The 25,038-nt window shown below is 47.9% G+C and overlaps 2 protein-coding genes and 1 long non-coding RNA gene across 15 annotated transcripts in view; 1 reads left to right on the forward strand and 2 right to left on the reverse strand.

Annotated features, from left to right (window-relative positions):
* Positions 1–25,038, reverse strand: part of PHYH (phytanoyl-CoA 2-hydroxylase) — a 1,057,918-nt gene that overhangs the window by 438,073 nt on the left and 594,807 nt on the right. The window lies entirely within an intron of this gene.
* Positions 1–25,038, reverse strand: part of FRMD4A (FERM domain containing 4A) — a 695,352-nt gene that overhangs the window by 66,521 nt on the left and 603,793 nt on the right. The gene's annotated exons all lie outside the window — the stretch shown is intronic.
* LOC126962393 (uncharacterized) lies at positions 12,762–13,161 on the forward strand. Its single transcript, XR_007728679.1, has 3 exons — positions 12,762–12,839; positions 12,924–13,049; positions 13,092–13,161. It is a non-coding gene; the product is annotated as an uncharacterized LOC126962393 (long non-coding RNA).

Raw genomic sequence — 25,038 nt, forward strand, 5'->3', positions numbered from 1 at the left:
GGGACCCTCAGGCCCTCCAAGAGAAGGAAAGAAAGCAGAACCAGGTGTGAGCATGCTTGAGAACCCCCCTGTGCCTTTCATGGGAAGCCCCCTCCCCGCCTGATGAAGAACCCCAGAGCAGAACGCTCCGAGGGATTGTTTCCCTGGCAACTCCTCTCTGCCCCATTCCATGCAAAATAAAACACAAACCAAGCTTTGCTTTAAGTGCTCCCTGATGCGGTTCGGCATGGAGAACCATGCGTCTGCCAAAGGGCCCGAACAAAACCATCTGGACTCTGCTGCATGGCCCTGTCTGTGGCTGCTGTGGCTGCTGTAGCTGCTGTAGCTGCCTGAGGTTAGGCCCTGCCTCCAGCTTCTGCCCTTGGCTGTGAACCATGGAGTCCTGGCTCCCAGGCATATCCCCGGGATGATGCATTTTTGTAGCAGGGTGCAGAACAATGGAATCCCCCTGATGCTTGCTTTAAGCATGAATTTTTGTTTTGTAAATGCAATCCTGGGAAGGAAGGGTAAGAGTGAGGTGAAGGGATGGGTGGTTTTTAGGATCAGATTATTGCATTGAGACATTAGAAGGGTCCAGGAACAGGCTGGGAATGGTGGTTTTGCCTGCAATTCCAGCACTTTGGGAGACTGAGGCGGGCAGATGTCTTGAAGTCAGGAGTTCAAGACCAGCCTGGGCCAACATGGCAAAACTCCGTCTCTGCGAAAAATACAAAAATTAGCTGGGTGTAGCGGTGGGCGCCTGTAGTCCCAGCTACTTGGGAGGCTGAGGCAAGAGAATCACTAGAACCCGGGAGGCAGAGGTTGTAGTGAGGCAGGATCGCGCCACTGTACTGCAGCCTGGGCGACAGAGCAAGACTCCTTCTTAAACACAAAAGCAAAAGGGTCCCGGGAACAGAAGAGGAGGTGTGCATGTCAGAACAGTAGCCTGATTCTTTTCTCTTCACTCAGGAGGGAGGGGGTGAGCTGGGGACAGGAATATGGAGGCAGGAGGGACCAGGAGGGTGGAAGCCACTGCCCCTTGCCCAGTGCCGGGGTGCAGCTGGCTGGAAAGGCATCATGCTATTCATGGGGTCTGGGGCATTTCTGCCCACAGAATTAGCCAGGCGTAGTGGCACATGCCTGTAATCCTAGCTACTCGGGAGGCTGAGGCAGGAGAATTGCTTGTACCCAGGAGATAGAGGTTGCAGTGAGCCGAGATCTTACCACTGCACTCCAGCCTGGGTAACACAGTGAGACTCCATTTCAAACAAAACAAAACATGGGACTTGTGCCCATGGCTTAGAGGCCCCATTAAATACCTCACTCTGAGGCCGGCAGAACAAACACTACAATCAAATCAACAAACAGGAGATGCTCCACCTTGCCTCCCCTTTGTAAACAGGGTAAGGTGGGCTCTGACTGAGCTGGTTTCGGGGCAGCCCCGATGGTCTGCGCCACCTCAGGGGAGCCTCCCGAGCTTGCGCTGGCTCGGTGCAGCCATCATAACCCCCCCCCACGTAAAGCTGCCAACTCCCTCTGCCCCTCCGCCTAAAGACACAGCAGGCACCCATAATGATCATCGGGATGGCTGGGCGGCTTCCCTTCCCATAGTAATGCCTATGGCCAATTATACCCAAGGAGCTAATTAAAAAGCTAAAATACGTAGTTCTACCAATAATCAAAGAATGTATTAATTCATACCTATTAAATCAAGGGGTTTCTAGTGCACGTCATTTAGGCATCTTTAAAAAGCCCTGCACACATCGTTCCTTTGATCTTTTGGCATCCCTCAAGAAGAGTAAGTGGGAAATTTACTTCTTGGGGAAAACAAGGCCCAGAGAAATTAAGGAAAACTGCCTAAGGCCACACAGCAAGTAAGTGAAGGAACCAGAAATAGAAGTCAAGGGCACCTGGGCCATTACACTAACCTCTAACTATGTTGCTTTCCCCAGGAGTCCACCAATTAGTGGGAACAGCTCTTACTGACTAATGGATGGTTAACTTTACAAGTGGAATGATTTTTACAAATGAGCTACAATATGACTGTAGGTAGAAAGTAAAATAGCAAATCTTTTTCGTCCTACACCATGGCCTGGCTTTCCTTTTATATGGTAAATGATAACAAGTATTCTTTCTTTCTATCCTTGGAGTCCTGGCTTCCTCTAGTTTTCTATACAGCAATGCTTCAATACTCAGTAGCTTTCATCCAAAGACTAAAACACAACAACAATTGTGATGAAGGACAGCCTGGGCCAGGTGTGGTGGCTCACGCCTGTAATCTTGATACTTTGGGAGGCCAATGTTGGGTAATCACTCGAGGTCAAGAGTTCGAGACCAGCCTTGTCAACATGGCGAAATCCTGTCTCTACTAAAAATTAGCCAGGCGTAGTGGCACATGCCTGTAATCCTAGCTACTCGGGAGGCTGAGGCAGGAGAATTGCTTGTACCCAGGAGATAGAGGTTGCAGTGAGCCGAGATCTTACCACTGCACTCCAGCCTGGGTAACACAGTGAGACTCCATTTCAAACAAAACAAAACAAAACAAACAGCCTGGATGATCTGGGCTCGCACGGAACAAAACTTGGAACCACCAAGATGTGGCTTCCTTGAGACTATATCTGTCCCTGTTGTTGGGACTGGCTGATACTGGATGTGGATTCTTAGTTTCTGACCTAGACTTGCTGTGATTCCCAATGCGATCGTAGGTCCTCCACTTTCCCGTTCTGGGACTCAGTATCTTCATGTATGAAAATAGGAGGTGGGAAACATTTATCCACGGAGTGCAAACAAGAGTGGGTCATAAATATTGCCTTTGAGCCCTGAACGCAACAGGGTCCTCTCTAAGTACTTAATGAGCAGGGACGAGTTACTGGTTTCTATTAGCTGGCCTGCTGGATTCCCACTTCCTGTGTTTGGCTGAAGGTTGGGGCAGAGGAAGGGGCTTTGGCTCCACTGGACTTCCTCCCCAGCCAGCATTTATGGAGAGCTGGGACTGCATGTGGAGTAGTGGGCGAGCTCCCAGGACGATGCGGAAATAGACGCTTGAGAGGAAGCTCCGTCTAGTGGCTCTGATGCTTGACCAGGACTTTGGAGAACCTCGTCTTCCCCCGCTGTCCCTGAGGCTGAGTCACCAAGCTTCTTAATGACCTCCCTATGAGTAACTTCCTGCTTCATCCAGGGGGCCTATTACACAGAATCACAGCAGCCATCTGGTCCACCTCCTCCTTGCACAGATAAAGTAACCTCAGGAGAGAGAGGTTAAGGGATTGGCAGAGGTTAAATAAGTAATTGATGTCGGGACCCACATCTTGTGACTTCTGGTCCTGGACTCTTTCTAACACACCATGAAGCTCTGACAATGAATGAGAACAAAGTTGTTTCAAGCTTCTTGTTCTGGGTCTCTATATAAGAAGAATTAGGTCTAATTCTTCTTACATAGAGCGTGGACATGAAGAATCTCCAAGCTCAGAAGGAAACATACAAACTGAAAAACTCACTTCCTTATTTCATTTCTGCCCTTTTTACTTTGTGCAGCAGACGGGCACTTGCAAATCTTTGGGTGGATTTACATTTTCAGCAAATACAAATGAGTTGTTACACATCTAGAGGGCTGCAGGGCAACAGAAAGGAGTCACTGAACCTGAATCAGATGGAATTTAAAATGTGAGAGCACCCAGAAAGCCCCAAGCCTGTGCTCTCAGAGGACTGGATCCCATGCGCCCTGGTAAGGTTTTGCTATTGGAGCACAGCCGGTTCTAAGAAGGAACAGAAGTAGGTATATATATATATACACACACACACACATCTATAATATATACATATATACATATATATTATATATATATATTTGGAGACAGAGTCTCACTGTATCTTCTAGGCTGGAGTGCAGTGGCATGATCTTGGCTCACTGCAACCTCTGCTGCCTCCCGGGTTCAAGCGATTCTCCTGCCTCAGCCTCCCGAGTAGCTAGGGTTACAGGCGCCCGCCCCCATGCCTGGCTAATTTTTGTATTTTTAGTAGAGACGGGGTTTCACCATGTTGGCCAGGCTGGTCTCGAACTCCTGACCTCACATGATCCACCCACCTCAGTCTCCCAAAGTGCTGGGATTATAGGCGTGAGCCACCGCGCCCAGCCCAGGTATATGTTTTTAGTGGGTTGAAATCATGTGTCAGAGGTTTTTTTTTTTTCTATCAGTTCTATAGGCATTCAGTATATTTCACTTTTTACAAAAAAAGAAGACAGAGGCAAGGCCCTTGGGTTTTAGGAGCATCAAATTCCCATTCCCTTTCCAACCATTCATGTAGTAGTCATCTACTTTGTACTGGCCTGTTCTAATAGGCAAGAGGAAACACGTGGTGCTTAATACACGTTTATATTTGTAGGGAGCTTACAATCTACTTGGGAAGACAAGACATACCTAAAGTAGCTTGTATTCATGCTACAGGAATCCATGATGGAGCTTAAAACCATCTCTGGTTTCTGTATCAGCCTTTGAAAACTCTATAGAAGTGCCGTGTGTGGTGGCTCACACCTGTAATCCCAGCACCTGGGGAGGCCAAGTGGGGGGGGGGGGGGGCGTCCCATCATGAGGTCAGAAGTTCGAGACCAGGCTGACCAACATGGTGAAACCCCGTCTCTACTAAAAATACAAAACATTAGCCGGGCATGGTGGCACATGCCCGTAATCCCAGCTACTTGGGAGGCTGAGGCAGGAGAATCAGTTGAACCCAGGAGGTGGAGGTTGCAGTGAGCGGAGATGGCGCCACTGCACTCCAGCCTGGGTGACAGAGCAAGACTCTGCCTCAAAAATAAAAAATAAAAAAAATAGAAGAAGTGCCGCGCTGCCTCATTCACATATATCTCATGCTTTTGTCTCAAATAATCAGTACTCATGACTGTTGTTTACTCCTGATTGTTGTGATTTTCATTTTTAGGAGCAAGAACCCTGGGTGGGAGGCCAAGAGCCCTCAGTTCTAGCTATGACTTTGTAAGGCCCTCTCCATCAGGGCTTCATCCTCTCTAAAACGAGGGGGTGTGTGGGCATTCTTACATTCTGTGCATGGGCTGAAGGTCAGCATTGTAAATCCAGAGAATGTCAAGCTGCAATTCTTTGGAATTGAAAAATAAAGTAGCTTGATTTAAACATTTCCTACCGATGGGAGACAATACAGAAGATCATGGATTAGAAGCATGGTTTTCAACGTCATACTGTCTGCTGCTTACCGGCTGTGTATTCTCAGCAATTGAATTTGTGTCTTTGTTTTTTTCATATTTGAAATGACAGGAATAATAGCACTTTTCTCATAGGGCTGCTGTATTAACGAATTAATATATATTAAATGCTTAAAATGGTGCCTGGTACATAGTGCTCGATAAATAATATGAGACTGGTACAGTGGCTCATGCCTGTAATCCCAGCACTTTGGGAGGCTGATGCAGGTGGATCATCTGAGGTCAGGAGTTTGAGACCAACCTGGCCAACATGGTGAAACCCCGTCTCTACCAAAAATACAAAAATTAGCAAGACATGGTGGCATGCGTCTGTAATCCCAGCTATTCAGGAGGCTGAGGCAGCAGAATTGCTTGAATTCGGGAGGCGGAGGTTGCAGTGAGCTGAGATGCGTCACTGCCCTCTGGCCTGGGTGACAGAGAGAGACTCCATCTCAAAAAAAAAAAAGAAAAAGAAAAAGAAAAAAAAGAAATACTATGATTGTATGCATTCCCCTCCGTCAATTACATGCCAATATTATTCTTAACGTAAAACATAAGTTATGAATACTTTGAACACATATCAGCACAAAGTACAGGTCTGTGTAATTTTTTTTGAAAGACAACTCACATGGTGTCATGAGCATTGCAAAAACTGTTTCCTGTCAAATTGGATTGTTTACGGTGCAAGCACAAGCCGGACCCAGGGCCCCCATTCATTCATGTGTGCTGGAGTTTACTGTATTCTCTTTGGGGTTGTTTATTCCTAATCTTATTGGCCAATTCCTCCATCCACTGCAATCTTGACCAGAGTCAGTTTTGACCATTTTCCTGTGAAGACTTCTAATCTCAAAGCCTTCACCCTGCGAAAGAAGTATCCTACTGTAAGATGACTCGGTCTTATATAGAACAGAGTGGGCTATAATGGGAACATATCAGGCCCTCCCGAATACCCAAACAAGGACAGCGGATCATTGGCTTCCTAAATGGGTCTGAGGATGTCCTCCATCGCTTGCACTGAAAGAGGTATCTCTTTTCTTCAGAGATGGCCACACACCCAGCACAGCAGACAATGGCTAATTTTTCTCTGCAGCCAGGCCTAATGGAATCAAGATGTTCTTCCGGCCAATTGCGTCTTCCTCATTGTCAGACAAGCGAGCTCTAAATTGATTTTGTTCATTCGGTGACAGATACCCAGAGCACCGGGCCTTGACCCCTTAATGGATGGCCTCTTTTTAACCCATCAAAAACCTCTTAGCTTCCTTTGGCTTAAGAGTCATTACTAGGGGAAAAGAGAGAAAGAGGTTAACAAGTACTTAACAAGCCCATTGAGACGCAGGCCATTTTGTTTTTCACCATTGGACTTGATTTCCTCTCCCTAGAGGCCTCTCTCTGTATTATTTTCTTTGTGTGTATTTTGCCTTTTCTTGCAGAAAGACTTTACCATAAAGCTTTGGTGAATGTAAATACTTTCTTTTTTTTTTTTTTTTGAGATGGAGTCTCGCTCTGTCGCCTGGGCTGGAGTGCTGTGACCGGATCTCAGCTCACTGCAAGCTCCGCCTCCTGGGTTTACGCCATTCTCCTGCCTCAGCCTCCCGAGTAGCTGGGACTACAGGCGCCTGCCACCTCGCCCGGCTAGTTTTTTGTATTTTTTTAGTAGAGACGGGGTTTCACCGTGTAGGCCGGGATGGTCTCAATCTCCTGACCTCGTGATCCGCCCGTCTCGGCCTCCCAAAGTGCTGGGATTACAGGCTTGAGCCACCGCGCCCGGCCGTAAATACTTTCAAGAGAAGCTGGAATTGTTTTTCCTTTCCTATCCTCTGCCCCCTGATGTAATTCCTTCCCTGCTCAGAGTGCCCTGAGGGACTGGCTGGGGTCAGTGGGTTGATAGGCTGAGGTTGCCCAGTGATTTGGAATATCTGGGTCTAGCTTTGGTTTTTCTAGCAATGAGCACTGTGACCCAGTGATGTGTGGCTTAACCCCTCTGTGCTCCAGTCTTTCCTTGAAAAAAAAGCCAAGGCTAATTATGCCTGCTATGACAGACCTCACTGGGATGCTTCAAAGGGGAATAAATCAATCTGAGAAATACTTCGTCCATCTGGGGAGAAAACGATGGTAGGCCATTTCACCTGCTTTGGCCAAGACCTCTCTTTCCAGACTGGTGTAAAGTTATCTTTTTAAATTTTTTTATTTTTGAGATGGAGTCTTGCTCTGTTGCCCAGGCTGGAGTGCAGTGGCATAATCTCGGTTCAGAGCAACCTCTACTTCCCGGGTTCAAGCAATTCTCCTGCCTCAGCCTCCCGAGTAGCTGGGATTACAGACATGAGTCACCATGCCTGGCTAATTTTTGTATTTTTAGTAGAGACGGGGTTTTACTATGTTGACCAGGCTGGTCTCGAACTCCTGACCTCAAGTGATCTGCCTGCCTCGGCCTCCTAAAGTGCTGGGATTACAGGCGTGGGCCACCATGCCCGGCTCAGGTTTTGACTACTTTGGAGGGCAGGCTTCAGGGAGAAACCTGTTGTTCTTGTTTTTTTTTTTTTTTTTTTTTTTTTTTCCCAGGGGTGGCGGGGAGGTTGGCAGTTGGCATTTCTCTTATGCCTGGTCCAGAGATGTGGCATCATACAGACATCCGGATTTCGTCTGTGGAGGTCATCGGACTGAATGGAAGATGGGGATGGGATGAAGAAAACAGACTGGCAACCAGCTCTGCAGGGAAATACAGGCATACACTCACAACTAACACCATGCTTTATCACGCATAACAAAAAGAAAAATAAATGTCAATACTCTACCCTAGCGATATCTGTGTGAGGCAAAGAAAGAAAAAAGCGAGCAAGCAAACCAGCAAGGGCTTTGGCTTTTGGGAACAATAATTTAACAGCAGCTTGTTTGCACTTTGGAACACCTTGTGCTTCCAGAGCCGGCCCATCCTGCTGGGGAGGGGAGAGGTCCCAGCGCTGCTGTCTGGCAGACCTTGGTTTCGGTGGGCACCAGAAGCGAGGCAGATCGCCTGCTGCTGTGACTTCATGTGTGAGCTCCAGGTTCCCCTGGTTGGAAGGTGCCAGGGAGTGAGGCGGGTGAGTGGGCATCAGGCCAGGGGTTTGTGGTTTGCTTTTCAAGTCAGGCTGCTGCTGGGAGAAGGAAGGCTTGCGGTCTCGCCAGCTGCTCTGCAATTGTGGCAGCAGCCAGCAGAGATGGGAGGCGGTGGGCCTGCTCCGCTGCAGCCTGGACTTCCGCTTGGAGGGCGTGACTTTTCAGCTTGACCTGAGGCATGCAGGGGGCTGCGGCCGGGCCACGGTATCTGCAGCTGGGGCCTTTCTCTCTATGGATCCTCTTGCGGGAGAATTTGGTATCTGCTCCGCGAGGTCTCCTTCCAGAAAGAAGTGAGGACTTCAGATCTAGACTTTCTGTCTTTCCAGGAGGGCTGGTCCTATTTAGAGCTCTGCTCTTTCCCCCAGAGGGCTTCTGCAGTGCGCAGACTGACTTGGGGAGACTGAATTGCGGGGAAAAGGAGGGGCGGAAGCAGAGGAGGAAGCTGAGGCTTGTACTCCGCGCAGCCTGCCTTAAACAACTTTGTTTTCACCAGGGCTGTCCCAAGCCTCCCAAAATTCCCAGCCCTGGTCTGGGCCAGCTCTCCCAGATATTCATACACATACGTCGGCCAAAGCAATGCTCATTTGGCGCTGTAATGGTTTTTTTTTTGCTCTAATGTCTTCCTCAACCAGACTTACATTACATTTCCTTGAGTATGTTTTCCTGGCACCTAGCATGTACCTGGGGGCACATGAGGCACTCAATAGTTGTCTGTTGAGTGAAGGAATGAATGAATGAATGAATGAAGAGCTTTTTGAGATATTAGATATTATGACAACTGAAGTTCAGAGAGGTTAAGTCACCTTCTCAAGGTCACACAGATGACACATGGTGGGAGGTGATACTTGAGCCCTCCTCTGTCTGCTCAACTCCATGCTATTTTCACCATGTGAGGAACCTCCAGTGGCTGAACCCAAATATCTTGTTAAAGATACATTTCTAAACTGCGATACACAATAATGGGGAAATGGCAGTTAGGGTGAGCTCAGGGAGGGACGATGGTAAGAGCCACAGCCGAGGAGCTGTAGCCCTTCTTTCTGGCTGCTCTGTTGGAACTCTGCTCTTCCGAGGTGAACTGGGGAAGTCTATGATTCCAGCAGCTCACGATCTCAAACCGGAAGCCTACTCCCAACCTAGAGATCAGATCTTTACAAATCACGTTGCCTAGAAATTGTCTGTTTGCTTGAGACGGTCAAGAATCACCCCGGGCAGGTAGGACCCTGGCTGTAACACCCTTGAACCCCACCTGCAGGTGCCGATGCAGAGCCCGAGGCGGGCAGGCAGAGTTGGGCACAGCACGTTCTGGCTGTGTAAGGTTTGGTGTTAAACAGATTTACATTTTCCGGAAGGTCAGTCCAGCGTGGGCTTCCCCTCTGAATCAAACTCATTAAGAAGAAGAACGGAAAAAAAAAAAAAAAAAAAAAAAAGCCTTACACAGCTTCCTAAGTATTGGCTGGTTCAGCAGAAACAAGCTGTTAGGACTGGCCAAGACAAAGAGGTTACTAGAAGTCCACAAGCAGGGTTTCCCAACTGAACAGATCCTTAGAAGAAAGAAGGAAGTCTAGATTAACCAGAATTATTCAAGGTCTGCAGTACTCCAGCAATTCACTCACGATATCCTCATTATTCTGTGTTTTTTTTGTGCTACAGACAAAAATAAAATCAAAGGAAAGCCCAGATGGGAGCAATTTTTTTATGCTTTTCATTTTTTCGTCAGCAAACCTAAGCTGTTTAAAAAGTCAGTCCCTCTCCTCCATTCTCCTCCCAACTGTCCTGCTCGCTATGTGGAGCTCTCTGCAACTGTTCCTTAGATGAGTTATGTTCTTTTTTGAGACAGAGTCTTGCTCTGTCACCCAGGCTGCAGTACAGTGGTGCGATCTTGGCTCATTGCAACCTCTGCCTTCTGGGTTTAAGCAATTCTCCTGCCTCAGCCTCCCAAGTAGCTCAGACTACAGGTGCGCGCCACCAAGCCCAACTAATTTTTGTATTTTTAGTAGAGACAGGGTTTCACCATGTTGGCCAGACTGGTCTCAAACTCCTGACCTCAGGTGATCCGCCTACCTCAGCCTCCCAAGGTGCTGGGATTACAGGCGCGAGCCACTGCACCTGGCCCCAGTTATGTTCTTAATGCATCAACCTATGAGGCCACTATCCACAGACGTATGGAGGAGTCTGTAAAATTAGCAGTGGGTGGCAACAAGTGATTAGATATTCTGCTCCGGTGACTTTTATCCATTCAACAACCACGTGTTGAGTATCTACCATGAACCCGGCACTGCGTCAGGCACTGAGGATACAGCAGTGTATCCTGTACATTCTTATGAAGGGGAGAGGTGGGCAAATAAATAAGAAATAAATAAGAAAACGACATGGTACATACAGTACGTTAGAGGATAACAGGTTTGAAGCACAAATGTGAACCAGGGAAGGATAGGGCAGGGTTTCTCATTGTTAACAAGGTAGCCAGGGAAGGCCTTGGTAAAGTGACATCGAGTCAATATCAGAAAGAAACCAGGGGCAAAGCTGGGCAGGTATGTGAGGGAAAAGCATGACTGCAGATACAGAAGTCAGGGGCATCATTTGTGTGTCTGTGTTTGCTGTACAAGTGTAGAAAATGCTGAAATAAACATCAGAGGACAATGGAATATTATGCAGCCCTAAAAAAGGAATACAGTACTAATGCATGCTGCAACAGGGATGAACCTTGCAAACGTTTGCTAAGTGAAAGAAGTCAGACATGAATGGCCACATGCTATATGGTTCCATTTCTAGGAAATGTCCAGAATAGGCAAATCCATAGGGACACAGAGTAGATGAGTGGGTGCCTTGGGCTTTGGGGGATGGGGAGAAATGGACAGTGACAAGGTGCTCCTCTTGTGGCCTTCTGCTCTTTTGCCTACTGAATCCTAATCTAGATTAATCACAGATCACAAGACAGTCTTTGATTAAAACTCAATGAAACTCTGGCTAGGCCCGGTGGCTCATGCCTGTAATCCCAGAAATTTGGGAGGCTTAGGTGGGCAGATCACTTGAGGTCAGGAGTTCGAGACCAGCCTGTCCAACATGGTGAAACCCCATCTCTACTAAAAATACAAAAATTAGCCAGGTGTGATGGCAGGCACCTGTAGTCCCAGCTACTCAGGGGGCTGAGGCAGGAGAATCACTTGAATTCAGGAGGCAGAGATTGCAGTGAGCCGAGATTGCGCCGCTGCACTCTAGCCTGGGTGATAGAGCGAAACTCTGTCTCAAGAGAAAAAGAACTCAATAAGACTCATTATTTAAAAGGAGCTAGCAGTTCAGGATAAAACAGAGGATCCCTAATTTTTAGTGGCATCCCTTGTCCATGAAAAGCTCCCCCACCCTTGTCAGATGGCTCTCCCACTAGGGCCATCTTCTCACATCTGCTCTGGGGGTCACTACAGAGGGCAACTCACTTCTTCCAGCCTGTCAGCACCAGGGCAGCTGGGGCAGCGGCACCTTAGGGTGCTGTTCTTCTCCCTTGGGGATGGGCAAGCACTCTCTCACAGATCTGGCCAGCGATCCATTTTTTAAATGGGTTTTCAAACCTTAAACATAAACTCAATTATGTACTTAAAAATACACAGGTGCATGCCTAAAAATACACACACACATACAGAGGAAATTCACTCTACTGTGACTTCTAATGCTCATTAAAAGTAGGGCTGGGGTTTGGTTTCCAGTCAAACGTGAGGACCGGGAGAGGCTGCAGGGCAGAGCTCCTCTGGCTCTTGACCTTCCTGTTCAAAGGCCAGAGAAGAGACACCCAAGACAAGGCTGTGCTCACTCCAGGGGGTACAGGGACCCCATTCAGTGCAGCAGATGCCAGTGTATACCTTCCAGAAAGATTATAAGCATTGGTGAAGAGATCTGCAAAATCCTGTGCAGCCAGCAGAAACATCTGTTAGAAAAGCTAGAGAGAAAGAATTGGGTGGTTGGATGAACTATTTCACTGGCCAGGGCTTTTTGTTTGTTTGTTTTGTTTTCTGACTTGGGGTCTTGTTCTGTTGCCCAGGCTGGAGTGCAGTGATGTGATCACAGCTCACTGCAGCCTCGAATTCGTGGGCTCAAGCAATCCCCCCACCTCTGCCTCACAAGTAGCTGGGACTACAAGCATGCACCACCATACTCAGCTAATTTAAAAAAATTTTCTTTTTTTTTTGTAGAGTCGAGGGTCTCTCTATGTTGTCCAGGCTGGTCTTGAACTCCTTGCCTCAAGCAATCCTCCTGCCTCAATTTCCCAAAATGTTGAGATTACAGGCATGAGCCACTGTGGCCGGCCTCACTGGGGTTCTTTGAAGTCTCCCCAGTCACTGGTTTGATTCTCACCTACACAGGTTTGTCATGAATTATGCTGTCTGTGAGTAACTTCACCGCTGCCTAACTAGAGTCACAGGATAACTGGAAGTCCCAGCTGACACTTTATGATGAGCAGTATCACTAGAGAGGGCCATGAGCAGACCATTCCATAGGAGAAGTTTTTTAAAAAGCGAGGGGCCAAGAGCTGGTTAGCTAGGTCACCATGCTGATTAGCTAGGTCTCCATGCTGGTTAGATAGATCTCCATGCTGGTTAGCTAGGTCACCATGCTGGTTAGACAGATCTCCATGCTGGTTAGCTAGGTCACCATGCTGGTTAGACAGATCTCCATGCTGGTTAGCTAGGTCACCATGCTGGTTAGACAGATCTCCATGCTGGTTAGCTAGGTCACCATGCTGGTTAGCTAGGTCCCTGTGTTGGTTAGCTAGGTCTCCATGCTGGTTAGATAGGTTTTTATGTTGGTTAGCTAGGTCACCATGCTGGTTAGTTACATCCCTATGCTGGTTAGCTAGGTCATCACGTGCCTTTGTTTGCCAGTAACAGCCCTGGTTTGTTTGCTATCATGGGGTAATTATTCACTAATGCCCCTCTTCATTTGTAGTGCTATCTTGGTTTGGATATTAAAACCCTATGGTTACTAAAAGACGAATAACTTTGATTCCACTTACATGAGTGTTCAAACTCATAGAAACAGAAAGTAGAATGATGGTTCCCAGCAGATGGGGGAGAGGAAATAGGAGTTATTGTTTCATGGGTCAAGTTTCAGCTTTGCAAGATGACAAGAGTTCTGAAGATCTGTTGCACAATGATGGGAATATACCTTACTGAAGTGGCCACTGAAAAATGGTTAAAATGATAGATTTTATGTTGTGTGCATTTTATCACAATTTGAAAAAAATCTTCTGGTTAGATGACCCCGAAAATCCCTTACCCACAATTGGGGCATAAAATGTTTAGGAGGGTGGAAACTGAGAGGTCATTTTTAGAGAGGTTCTTGAGAGGGAGATGTTCTGTGAACTCTCTGCTACCCACAGGGAGAAGGTGGAAGATGGACCGTTCTCCTTGAACCTGGAAAGAGAGGGTTCATTAGGGTTACCTGGAGAGTTTCATAGGTGTCCCCTGACATCAGGTGAACCGAAGCGGGGATGGAGCTCAGATGGGAGAACGGAGAGATTTAACTTTACAGCAACTTTACAGCAAGTTTGAAGCTCTGATTGTCATAAAGAACTGGACGCTCTAATTTCTTAATAAAAGCTTATTTTGCTATTGAAAATGACTGGTTGACTCTGTAATACCCGGGAGGGATCAGAAAAGTCATCAGACCGCCTGTGTTTTTACCGAGAGACAAGGGAAGAACACGTTCAAAGGAACAGTGGGAGATAAAAGAGATTTGTCTTTCGAGTCCCAGGTGGTCGATGTTCTTATTATACTAGCAAATCTTCTGTTTTTCAGCCAGAGAAACCAGATCTGTTCATAAGTCACGACTGGTTCATGGCTTCTTTTGGAGCGAGCGAGGCTATTGGATGCTCCTCTGCAGTGGTTTGGGATCCAACCATAGCATTTGGTTTTGATTTGCTTCTTCAAATTGCATCCAAGGTCAACGGGGCTCCCTGAGTAGTGGGAATGTGCATCTGTAGAGTTGTTTAGAAGCCAGCCAGTCTCAGGGCAGCTGCTACGTCATCTGACTGGGTGTTTATTTGCATGTTATAAATACTAAGTGTTGTGTTTGACTCCTACTGTCCACACAATCAACGTGGCTGTTTATATGACCTTTCTTAGTGCTGGTCCACGTGCCTTTTTCGGGGGCAGGAAGAACAGCAAGTCGAGGAGACCAGGCATTGTGTGGGAAGCAGATGAATCCTGGGAGACCACATATCCCCAAAGGCATATCAGCTGCAGTAGAAAAACTGCTTTCGGTTATTTAATTAGATCTAGCTTGAGCATTGGCTCCACAGGAGCCAAAGACAGACGAGGGGTTACCTACCTAGAAATCGGCATTTTCCCCTCCTACCGCTTTCTTCTGGAAAACTGTTGCTTTTCATCCTTTCTTTTATTCATGACTCCCCTCTGGCTTTAAAATGAGCTTGCTTTATTTACCTTGTTTTATTTCTCTTTGTTTCTAGTTTTAAGATTCCTTCAACCTCAAGATTCCTGATCATCCCATCAACCAACTTAAGAAAACTGAGGCCCAGGGAAGTGACTCACAATTGTGTAGAATTGTGAGATGTCTTGACTACTGGGTCAGATATCCTGCAAATAATGGCAGGGGGCAGGGGGCAGGCATGTGGCACCCCAAGGGTATGTCAGGCCTGGAGACTGACCTCAGGGACAACTTGGGGAAATTCTTGGAGCTTGAATGTACCCCTTCCAGGAGGTGCCTCCAAGCAAGTCACCCTGGGAGAGATTTAGACCTGCCCCTCTTTAGGGGATACTTACATTCCTCCCCTCCTGTAACTTTCCAGATTAATTACTCTCATGCAATAGATGCTCTCTAAGAATTATTCACCTGGACAGGGCAATGCTTTTTTTTTTTTTTTTTTTTTCTGTTCATAGACAGGTCAACCTTCCTCAAAGGTGACAGTCTGACACCAGCATGGGCTTCAACAAGAACACAAGAAGATACAGGCTGGTGCCCTTGGAAGCTTGGCTTACTCAGACCAGGCTCAGGATGGCCTTCCCAGGACCCTGTGGGAACCGAGGAACCCTGGCTTCCCAGATCCAGTGACCAAGAAAAAAATTAACCCTCTTCACAAAGAGGCGTTGTTTGCTTTTCAAGGCCATGCCGCCTCTTGTTTTCAGCATAAGCGACTGTAACAATATTTGCGACATCAAGGCCAATGCCACTTCTATCCTGGGGACCGAGAAACTCTGTGACAAGTAAACTTACTCGAGATGGGTAAAATTAGACTACATCCATTCTATGTCTCTTAGTCCCCACTTCACAGATACAAAAAGAGAGGCACAGAGAGGTTAAATAAATTGCTAATCACGACTTTCTAAAATATGGAAGTGAGTTAGTGTCAAAATTCTTTGGTCAAGAAAATTCTTCTTTGGGGGCCTGGGCAACATGGCAAAACCCTGTCTCTGCAAAAAACTACAAAAATTAGCTGAGTGTGTGGCACACGCCTATAGCCTCAGCTACTAGGGAGGCTGAGGTGGGAGGATTGCTTGGGCCTGGGAGGTCAAGGCTGCAGTGAGGTGTGACTGCACCACTGCATTCCAGCCTGGGAGACAGAGTGAGACCCTCTCCCCCCAAAAAAAAAAAAAAAGAAAAAAGAAAATTCTGCTTTGGGCCTTGGAGTGGATATGGAGGTCATGAATTTATAAAACGTCTCTCTCTTTTTGTTTAAAAGTGTAACTGCTCTAGGAAAGAATTTGATTTTAACTCAGACTAAAATGTCTTCATAACAACAAAACAACGAAGCAGGATCCCATAGAAAGGTCCTCGTTAACTGCCTGTATGCAGAGCAGTGGGCCTTGAGCTTCACTGCCTGTGCTCAAGTCACCTTCAGGGCTTGTGGAATTAGACTGCAGAGTCCCATCCTCAGAGTTTCTGAGTTCATAAGTCTCAGGCGGGAATCCTTAGTTTGCATTTCTTTGTTTGTTTTGTTGAGATGGAGTCTTGCTACGTTGCCCAGGCTGGAGTGTAGTGGCGTGATCTTGGCTCACTGCAGCCTCAACCTCCTCAAGGCTCCGGAGTAGCTGGGACTACTCCTTTGTACTTTTGTATTTTGTATGTGTATTATGTGCAGAGATGAGGTCTCGTTATGTTGCCTAGGCTGGTCTCCAACTCCTATCATCCTCCTGCCTCAGCCTTCCAAAGTACTGGAATTACAGGTGTGAGCCACCTAGGCTGGCCGTTAGTTTGCTTTTTTTTTTTTTTTTTTTTTTTTTTTTTTTTTTTGAGACAGGGTCCCACTCTGTCGCCCAGGCTGGAGTGCAATGGCACGATCTTGGCTCACTGCAACCTCTGCCTCCCAGGTTCAAGTGATTCTACTGCCTCAGCCTCCCTAGTAGCTGGGATTACAGGCGCACGTCACCACGCTCATCTAATTTTGTATTTTTAGTAGAGTTGGGGCTTCACTATGTTGGCCAGGCTGGTCTCGAATTCCTAACCTCAAGTGATCCACCTGCCTCAGCCTCCCAAAGTGCTGGGATTATACGTGTGAGCCACCTCACCTGGCTAGAGTTTGCATTTCTAACGCATTTCCACATGATGAAGATGCTGCTGGTCCAAGGACCACACTGAGAACCACTGCTGTAGAAGATACCATGCAGCACTGACCAGCCTCTTTCTCTCTGCAGGATTAAAGGACATACGCCCTCTCCTGGAATTTGTCTCAGCTACAGAGCTGAGGTCAGCTACAGACCTTGTCCAAGGTTGACACCCTCTCGCCAAGGGGGTCACTTGGATCTAACGATTGGTTAATGCTGAGGGGTAAGGCTTGGCCCCCAGCCTCAACAGCGATGGCAATGGCTCCAAGGGTTGTTCTAGCTTCAGAGTTTCGTCTAGGTTGAGGGATGCCATGTTGGGACTGCATCACAGCTCAGCTTCTCTCTCTGCCTGGTTCTGCTTCCTTTACTTTCCCATTTGTTGTTAGTCCCAGAGCACACCCCAGTAAACTTCCTGCATGCGAGTCCATCTCAGACTGCTTCCCAGGGAATCATATGTACAACGCTTAGGAGTAGAGAGTCACCGAAATGGTCCTAGCTCTGAGAGACCCCTCCTGACCATCCATCACCCCTCCCACTCTTCCTTACTCTGATTTATTGTCTTCATAGCATTCAACTCTCTGGCCTATGGCCATACCACCCTGAATGCACCTGATCTTGTCTGATTTCGGAAGCGAAGCAGGGTCGGGCCTGGTTAGTACTTGGATAAGAGAATTTAGCGCTCGAACACTATTGCTGTCGATTTCTTTAATAAATAAATTTGACCACCTTCCCCACTAGATTATAAGCTCTGTGCATGCAGGGACCTAGTCTCTCTTGTTCACTCTCTACAGTATCTACAGAGCCAAGAGCAGGACCTGGTACCCAACAGGCACTCAGACAACATTTACTGAACAAGTGAATGAACTTCCAGGCAGGAAGAGTCACGCATCCTCACCAACAACTCCTAGAGTTTTAGAGAACTGGGAAGTCTAGGAATACAGAGGATGCTTTCAAAAGTGTTGTCTGCAATTGAAAATGCCTTATGTTTGTTTAGTGCTTCAGTTTTATTTTTTAAAGCAGTTCATTCAATATTGATAGCAACCCATATTATCATAAACCCCCCTGTGGTGGGCGGGATAGAGGGTTGCTTTGAAGCACTGGGAAAAGAGAAACCGGCCTTGGTGCATTGAGTCTCTTGCTCAGCCAGGCCCACAAGGAAATGCTGGTATCCTGCCTCCTGGACTCATGGTCCTGTCTCTGTATCATCAGCAGAGGCAAACTCAAGTCAGTTTCCACTGAAACTCACTAAGTCTGACTTTCCCCCAGGAAAACTCATATGGGGGCCATTTTATCAGAGAGGATTTCATATTCAACACCCTGTACTGAAGTTCTAAGTGCCAGCTCAGGGCTTTCAGGTGATTACCATTCTTTTTTTTTTTTTTTTTTTTTTGATGTGGAGTCTTGCTGTCGCCCAGGCTAGAGTGCACTGGCGTGATCTCGGCTCACTGCAACCTCTGCCTCCTGGGTTCAAGCAATTCTCACATCTCAGCCTCCTGAGTGGCTGGAATTACAGGCATATATCACCACGCCCAGCTAATTTTTGTATTTTTTAATAGAGACAGGGTTTTGTCATGTTGGCCAGGCTGGTCTTGAACTCCTGACCTTAAGTGATCCACCCGTCTCGGCCTCCTAAAATGCTAGGATTACAGGCGTGAGCCACCATGCCCAGCCGATGACTGTTCTTAAGAGTTTGGGATTACTCTTCCTAATGGAGATGATTCAGCCATGTCTGATATTGGTGATTTGAGAATGGGGATGTCTAGGACTGATGCTTTGAGAAGAAGATCTCAATTTTCTTAGAATATGATTCCTTTTTTCCCTGGAGAGTTATTTTTAAGGAGCAGATTCTGGGAACTCGCCATGCCCTCCACCTCCTACTCCCAAATTTCCCCATCTCTGAGCCCGCCCCGCCCCCCACAAGTAGGCCTGGTCTGCAGCTTTGGGGCCAGTCTCTCTAGATGCCCAAGGCCAGGGCCTGTCACCCACAGGCATCGAAAGCTTCCAGGTTGACTTAGTGCTGTGCTGCGATCAGAAGGACTGATAACATACCAGGAGAAGGGCCTTTGGTAGTACACCGGGAATGAGTAAGGGGCAGCTGCAAAATGCAAAGAATGCTGAGTGCATTAAGTGAAGTGTTTCTCCCAGGTGTGCACAGGGTGTGGTTTCCAACGGGAATGCAGATGCTGGAATGAGGGAGGCAGCCACCCAGGCCGGCCAAGTCAGAGGCCCAGCAAGGAGAAAGCGAGCCAGGCAGACGCCGACAGAAGAGAACGATAAATCCGCGGCGCACTAGGCAGAACGTCAGCCGCGGCGCACTAGGCAGAACGTGCGGCGCACTAGGCAGAACGTCCGCCGCACCGCATAATTTAGCAGGGCAATGCCGCCGGGAGTCCACACCAAGTTAATGGAATATTTCCTGTAAATATTATTTTCCTTTCCTGCCTCATCATCTCATTTCATTCAAAAATCTTTACTAATCCGGGGGAGGGAAAGTAATGCATCAATTCCCAGAGCCAATGCGCCTGCTTCCGAAATACCCTTAGAAATCACAGGAAGCCACACTGGCTGCTTGGGGGCAGAGGGCAGGCCATTTACTCTGGTTCCTTCTCCTAATGTCTCAGAGGGGACCCCATAGTGCTCCTAATTGTGCATCTAAGTGTACATAAAAGCCCCCCTAATTGCACATCAAATAAATAAGTAAATGCTGTCTGCTGAATATGTAACAAGGACTGACGTTGCTATTTCTTCCCAGGGGGGAGATGTCATTAAATCTGGGCTGCATTTCTAAGGATGATTTACAGATATTGAATATTCTTTACAAGGGAGGGTTTTTTGGAGTCACATGCTTCACAATATTTGCTGTCTAATGCTTAAAGCCTCAGATACAGCCTGCTGGAGGACTCTTTATTCTAACTCTTAGTGTCCATTTGGAAAGTCTTTTCTGCTTTCATGTGTAATGGCTCCCGATGATCAGATGGCTGGTTTGTCTGCAGGTCTGAGGACTGTGCGAGCCCCTGGTCTCCCCATGCCTCAGTTACTGATGCTGCAAACAAGGGCAGATTGTTTCAGAGATTAGAGCTCTCAGGCTTTCTCGGGCTTCAATCAATCTAAGGAATGTAACGACCCCTCCACTAAAGAGGGAGCCGGATGTGAGACAGATTCTGTCCAGACTTACTTATGTCTGCCCCGTGGGACCCCGATTCTGCAAGATTTAATAAACAATGCCTCAATAGATAGCATTTAATTTTCATTCAAACATTTCCAGGGAAGAAAGAGGTAAAACTCTTGCTTGTACCAGCACAACTGCCCGAAACCCGTGGGATATCTAGTCTGAGACATGTTGCTATTGACGCTCACTTCACACAGCTGGCAGTTTTTTCTTTTTCGATGGCCTGGCTCTCTTTACTCAACCATAAATGCAAACTAAGAGGAAACTTGGGATTTACCTCCAGTGCCTAAATGCCAACCTGACACTGTCTCATTGTCTCCTGAGGTCAGTAGGACCGTAATTTGTGAAATACGGAGCCTCTCACCTCAGCAGCGCTTCTTTCTATTCCCACACATATGCACATGCTAAAATGGGATGCGGTAACTAGCATAAAATAGGGTAAAACAATTGCTGCAAGATTTGTTTTTTTGGCTGGGTGCGGTGGCTCACGTCTGTAATCCCATCACTTTGGGAGGCCGAGGTGGGTGGATCATTTGAGGTCAGGAGTCTGAGATCAGCCTGACCAACATGGTGAAACCCTGTCTCTATTAAAAAAACAAACAAACAAAAAAAAATTAGCCACGCATGGTGACACACGCCTGTAGTCCCAGATACTCAGGAGGCTGAGGCAGGAGAATTGCTTAAACCCGGGAGGCAGAGGTTGCAGTGAGCCAAGATCATGCCACTGCACCCCAGCCTGGGAGACAGAGCGAGACTCCATCTCAAAAAAAAAAAAAAATTTTTTTTTTTTTTTTTTGCTACTGTGATTTTTCTACTTCTCTCACCATTGCTGAGCCAAGACAGACATGTAACATCCCGTCAGCACTGTACTTGGATGCTACATTCACAACTGTGCAGAAAGACTTCCAACCGTAGCCATGGCAAAGGAGAGAGGAGAGCTACAAAGCACTCAAAGGGATGTCCCCAAGTGTCATGTGGCGTTTGAGTGTGAACAGAAGCTCAGAAGTGGGGAGGAAGGCAAAGAGGGAGGGAGAAACATCACTGTGTGAAGGACTGAAGTAGATTTACTGAGAGCTGATGAGGCGATATTGAATGTCCTATAAAAAATTCTACATCTTGGCTGGACGCAGTGGCTCAGGCCTGTAATCCCAGCACTTTGGGAGGCCAAGGTAGGGGGAATCCCCTGAGGTGAGGAGTTCAAGACCGGCCTGGCTAACATGGTGAAACCCCATCTCTACTAAAAATACAAAAATTAGCCGGGTGTGGTGGCGCATGCCTGTAATCCCAGTTACTCGGGAGGCTGAGGCACGAGAATTGCTTGAACCCGGGAGGTGGAGGCTGCAGTGAGCCGAGATCGCACCATTGCACTCCAGCCTGGGCGACAGACTGAGAGTTTATCTCAAAAAAAAAAAAAAAAAAAAAAAAATATATATATATATATATATATATATATATTCTACATCCTATCCTTAGATAGTATTTAGGGTTCTGCCTGACCTCTTAAAAAGAACTTATATATGCAAGCAAGGGCTGATACTCTGGGGGATGTGCAGGCATTGTAGATTCTGATTTTTCTTCGTCCTGTTTGCTGCTTTTTAAAGGGTATTCTGGGAGCTGTTCTTCCATCTATGTTGTTCCAAAATACTACCGAAGTTGGCCTTCAGAAGTTCAACATCTGTGAACTCTTCTGAACATGCACAAAAGCCGAAATTCAGTCTGCAGGGTGTCCCCACATGTTTAGCTCTTCCTGACACGTGTACCCTGCAGGCAATGAAGCTGTGATTTTTGGTTTTTTGACAAACTCCAGCAGCTTGCATTGAGGGCTGTGCTTCCGAAGGCCAGGAGGCTGTCTCTTTAGAAGGTCCAGGTAGCAGAGTGTGGGGGTTAAATGTCCTCTGCTCTCGGAGCCACCGGTGAGGTCCCGTGCGTTTTACTCCACCCCTCAAGAGCCTCTAAGCTCCAGAGTAGTGATTAAGTGACTGAGGGCAGACTCTGAAACTAGGATGGCAAACTGCTTGCAACTGGAGAATGAGGGATAGGCTACTGTTGTGCTCCTTTGTGGACAGTCATCAGCCACTCTTTCACGATGCCTTTTTTGTTTGTTTGGGCTTTTTTGTGGGGGATGAGGGGTAGGTCATATGGAAATACTTAAGTGGATTCTCCAGGCGGCTGCTGAGCTGACGGGTTGATGATGCTGTTGGAGCTGTGCAGGCAGTGGACGCCTCTGAGTTCTGCAAAGGAGAGGGAGCAGACTCACCCCTGCCACTGCCTCTACTTAAACACAGGCTCTTCTTGTGTTGGTGCAACGTGACAGAGCTGCTGGAACTGGGTCAGAGTGTCAGGGAGGGCCTCTGTCTGCCGCCGGGCGGGAGCAGCTGCCTGGGCTGGAGATGCAGCTGTTGTTGCAGAAGCCTCCAGGTGCACAGTGCAGAGTGCCACTCCCTTGCCTGAGCATCCCTGGAGGCTCGAGGTGGCAGAGATGTGCCAGGCACCAGAGCCAGGAGGGAGCGGCATCCCCTAGAGTGCTGCCCCTCCCAGATGGCTCACCCAGTCATGAGGCCTGCGCGGGGGACCTCCCCTGCCCTCGGTGTACAGGGACACTGCTGGCCACACCAGTGAGCCTGGCTGACCTTCCCCACGTCTGAATTTTCAAAGCACAGAGGGCTGCCAGCGGTGGTCCTGGTCTCCAGGCATACATCAGAATCCCTGTGGGGCTTCTTCTAGGCTCAGTGGCCTGGTCGGAGGTGCAGGTCAGTAGGCCTGCAGGGGGCTGTGGCAAGACATCCCAGTGGCTTCAGATGAGTTCCTGATGTACAGTGGAGGTTAAGAGCTACTGGTCCAGAGGCACTGAAGACAGACTTTTGGCTTAGGTGTGGACTTGCATCGATATGCATTCACATGTGTGTGCATCTTTTTAGATTCTGAGACCTGGGATCAGGGTGTGGGCTTTTTGTAGTCCCAGAAACTGATATGTCCCTTAAACATAACAGAGATGGCCTTTTTACAATGGTGATGAGGTTGGCAATGCAAGAAAAGGAAATAGGCGCCCCGTTTAGGTCTTCTTGTAGTTGAGCCTTCTTACCAATGGCTCCAGTTAGTCCACGGCCTTGCCTTTAAGTTCCATCTGACATCTTAGCGGGGTGGGGTGGCACCCCTAGAAGCTAAGTTAACCGAGCTGTTTTCCTTTCCCTCAGGGCTTTTCAAAGGCCCCCTTTTTTTTTTTGGAGACGGAGTCTCTTTCTGTTGCCCACGCTGGAGTGCAGTGGCATAGTCTCAGCTCACTGCAACCTTTGCCTCCCGGGTTCAAGTGATTCTCCTGCCTCAGCCTCCTGAGTAGCTGGGATTGTAGATGCCCCCCCAGCAGGCCTGGCTAATTTTTGTATTTTTAGTAGAGATGGGGTTTCATCATGTTGGCCAGCTGGTCTTGAACCCCTGACCTCAGGTGATCTGTCTGCCTCGGCCTCCCAAATTTCTGGGATTACAGGTGTGAGCCACCTTGCCCGACCAAACCCCTGTTCTTAATTTTATATTCAGATTGTACATTCATTTCTTAAGGAGGGCCCCAAATTATGTAAGCTTCAGGGCCCGTGCAACGGAAGCTGCCTCTGCACCTCACCGTGATCGTCGTGATTGGGAAATGAACTCTTCACTCCTAGCTCCTGGTGTGCCAACTGCCAACCCAACCTCCTCCCTCTGTCCAGTCTCTAGTTCAGTGATGCTTTGGAAATTCTTGCTACTCCTGAGCTCCAGTTGAATGCCCAACGGCCTACTAGTCACAGCCACCTGGATGTCCCATCAAGCCTGCAGCGTTGCATGTCCTGAGCTGCACTCATCCCTCATCTGTCACTCCCAGACCTCCTCTTCTCTCAGCGTCCACACTCTGGTGGATCCTGAAGCCTGGGAGTCATTCTGCATTGCCCTCCTCCTCTCTTGGCCTCCCGCTTCTGCCTACAGGTGATCAGTAACACACGCCTTCTCAACATCTTGGTTCCCCTTCTCCATCCTCAAGCCCCGCCAGGTGTGACCTGCCCTACCCTCATCATGTCCTGGTTTCTCAGTCTTGTCCTGGGTTTTTCCTATCCATCCTCCAAGCAGTTTCCAGAGGGTGCTTCTACAGCAATGGAAATCTGACACTATACTCCTCGGCTTCAAACAGACCGCAGCCACCACTCCCTATAGAGGAGGCAATCCTCTTCGCAGAGCCTCCAAGCCTCCAGGAGCCTGCGAGCCCCAACCTCCTCGCCAACTCCTTGCTTCTCACTTGATGTTCCAGAATGAAGGGCGCTGTGTCCCCTACCCCTGTCACTGGGATTTCAGGCACACTGGCCTCTCCTGCACGTCTCCCCACCCCATTCCTCCATCTGCAAAACTCTTTGCATCCTTGAAGACCCCACTGACTCTCTGCTTCCTCTGTGAGGACTTCTCTTCTCCTTATGCCTAGTTGACGACTGTCTTCTGGAATCATCCCTGACCCTCACACAGAGTCCTATTACACCAGTCAGACACTGGCTCAATTATCACACATATTGGAGGACAGGATTCATGTCTCATCTCAGTGCCCAGTGATGGGCTTGGCACCTAAGAGGTATGCAATAACTGTTCTGTTTTTGTTTTGTTTTTGTTTTTGTTTTTGAGACGGAGTCTGGCTCTGTCACCCAGGCTGGAGTGCAATGGCATGATCTCGGCTCACTACAACCTCTGCCTCCCAGGTTCAAGTAATTCTCCTGCCTCAGCCTCCCCAGTAGCTGGGATTACAGGCATGTGCCACCACGGCCGGCTAATTTTGTATTTTTAGTAGAAATGGAGTTTCACCATTTTGGCCAGGCTGGTTTTAAACTCCTGACCTCAAGTGATCCGCCCGCCTCGGGCTCCAAAAGCGCTGGGATTACAGGCATGAGCCACTGTGCCTGGCCGCAATAACTGTTTTTTTTAGCGAATGAATGAATGATGGCTCTGACAGCTTGGTAGTCTGTCCTTAAATTAGGAATGGGCTGGAAAATTCTGACTTTTTCCTCAAAGGCCACAGAAACCCA

Source organism: Macaca thibetana, chromosome 9 (genome assembly GCF_024542745.1).
Source record: "Macaca thibetana thibetana isolate TM-01 chromosome 9, ASM2454274v1, whole genome shotgun sequence".
NCBI classification, from domain to species: domain Eukaryota; kingdom Metazoa; phylum Chordata; class Mammalia; order Primates; family Cercopithecidae; genus Macaca; species Macaca thibetana.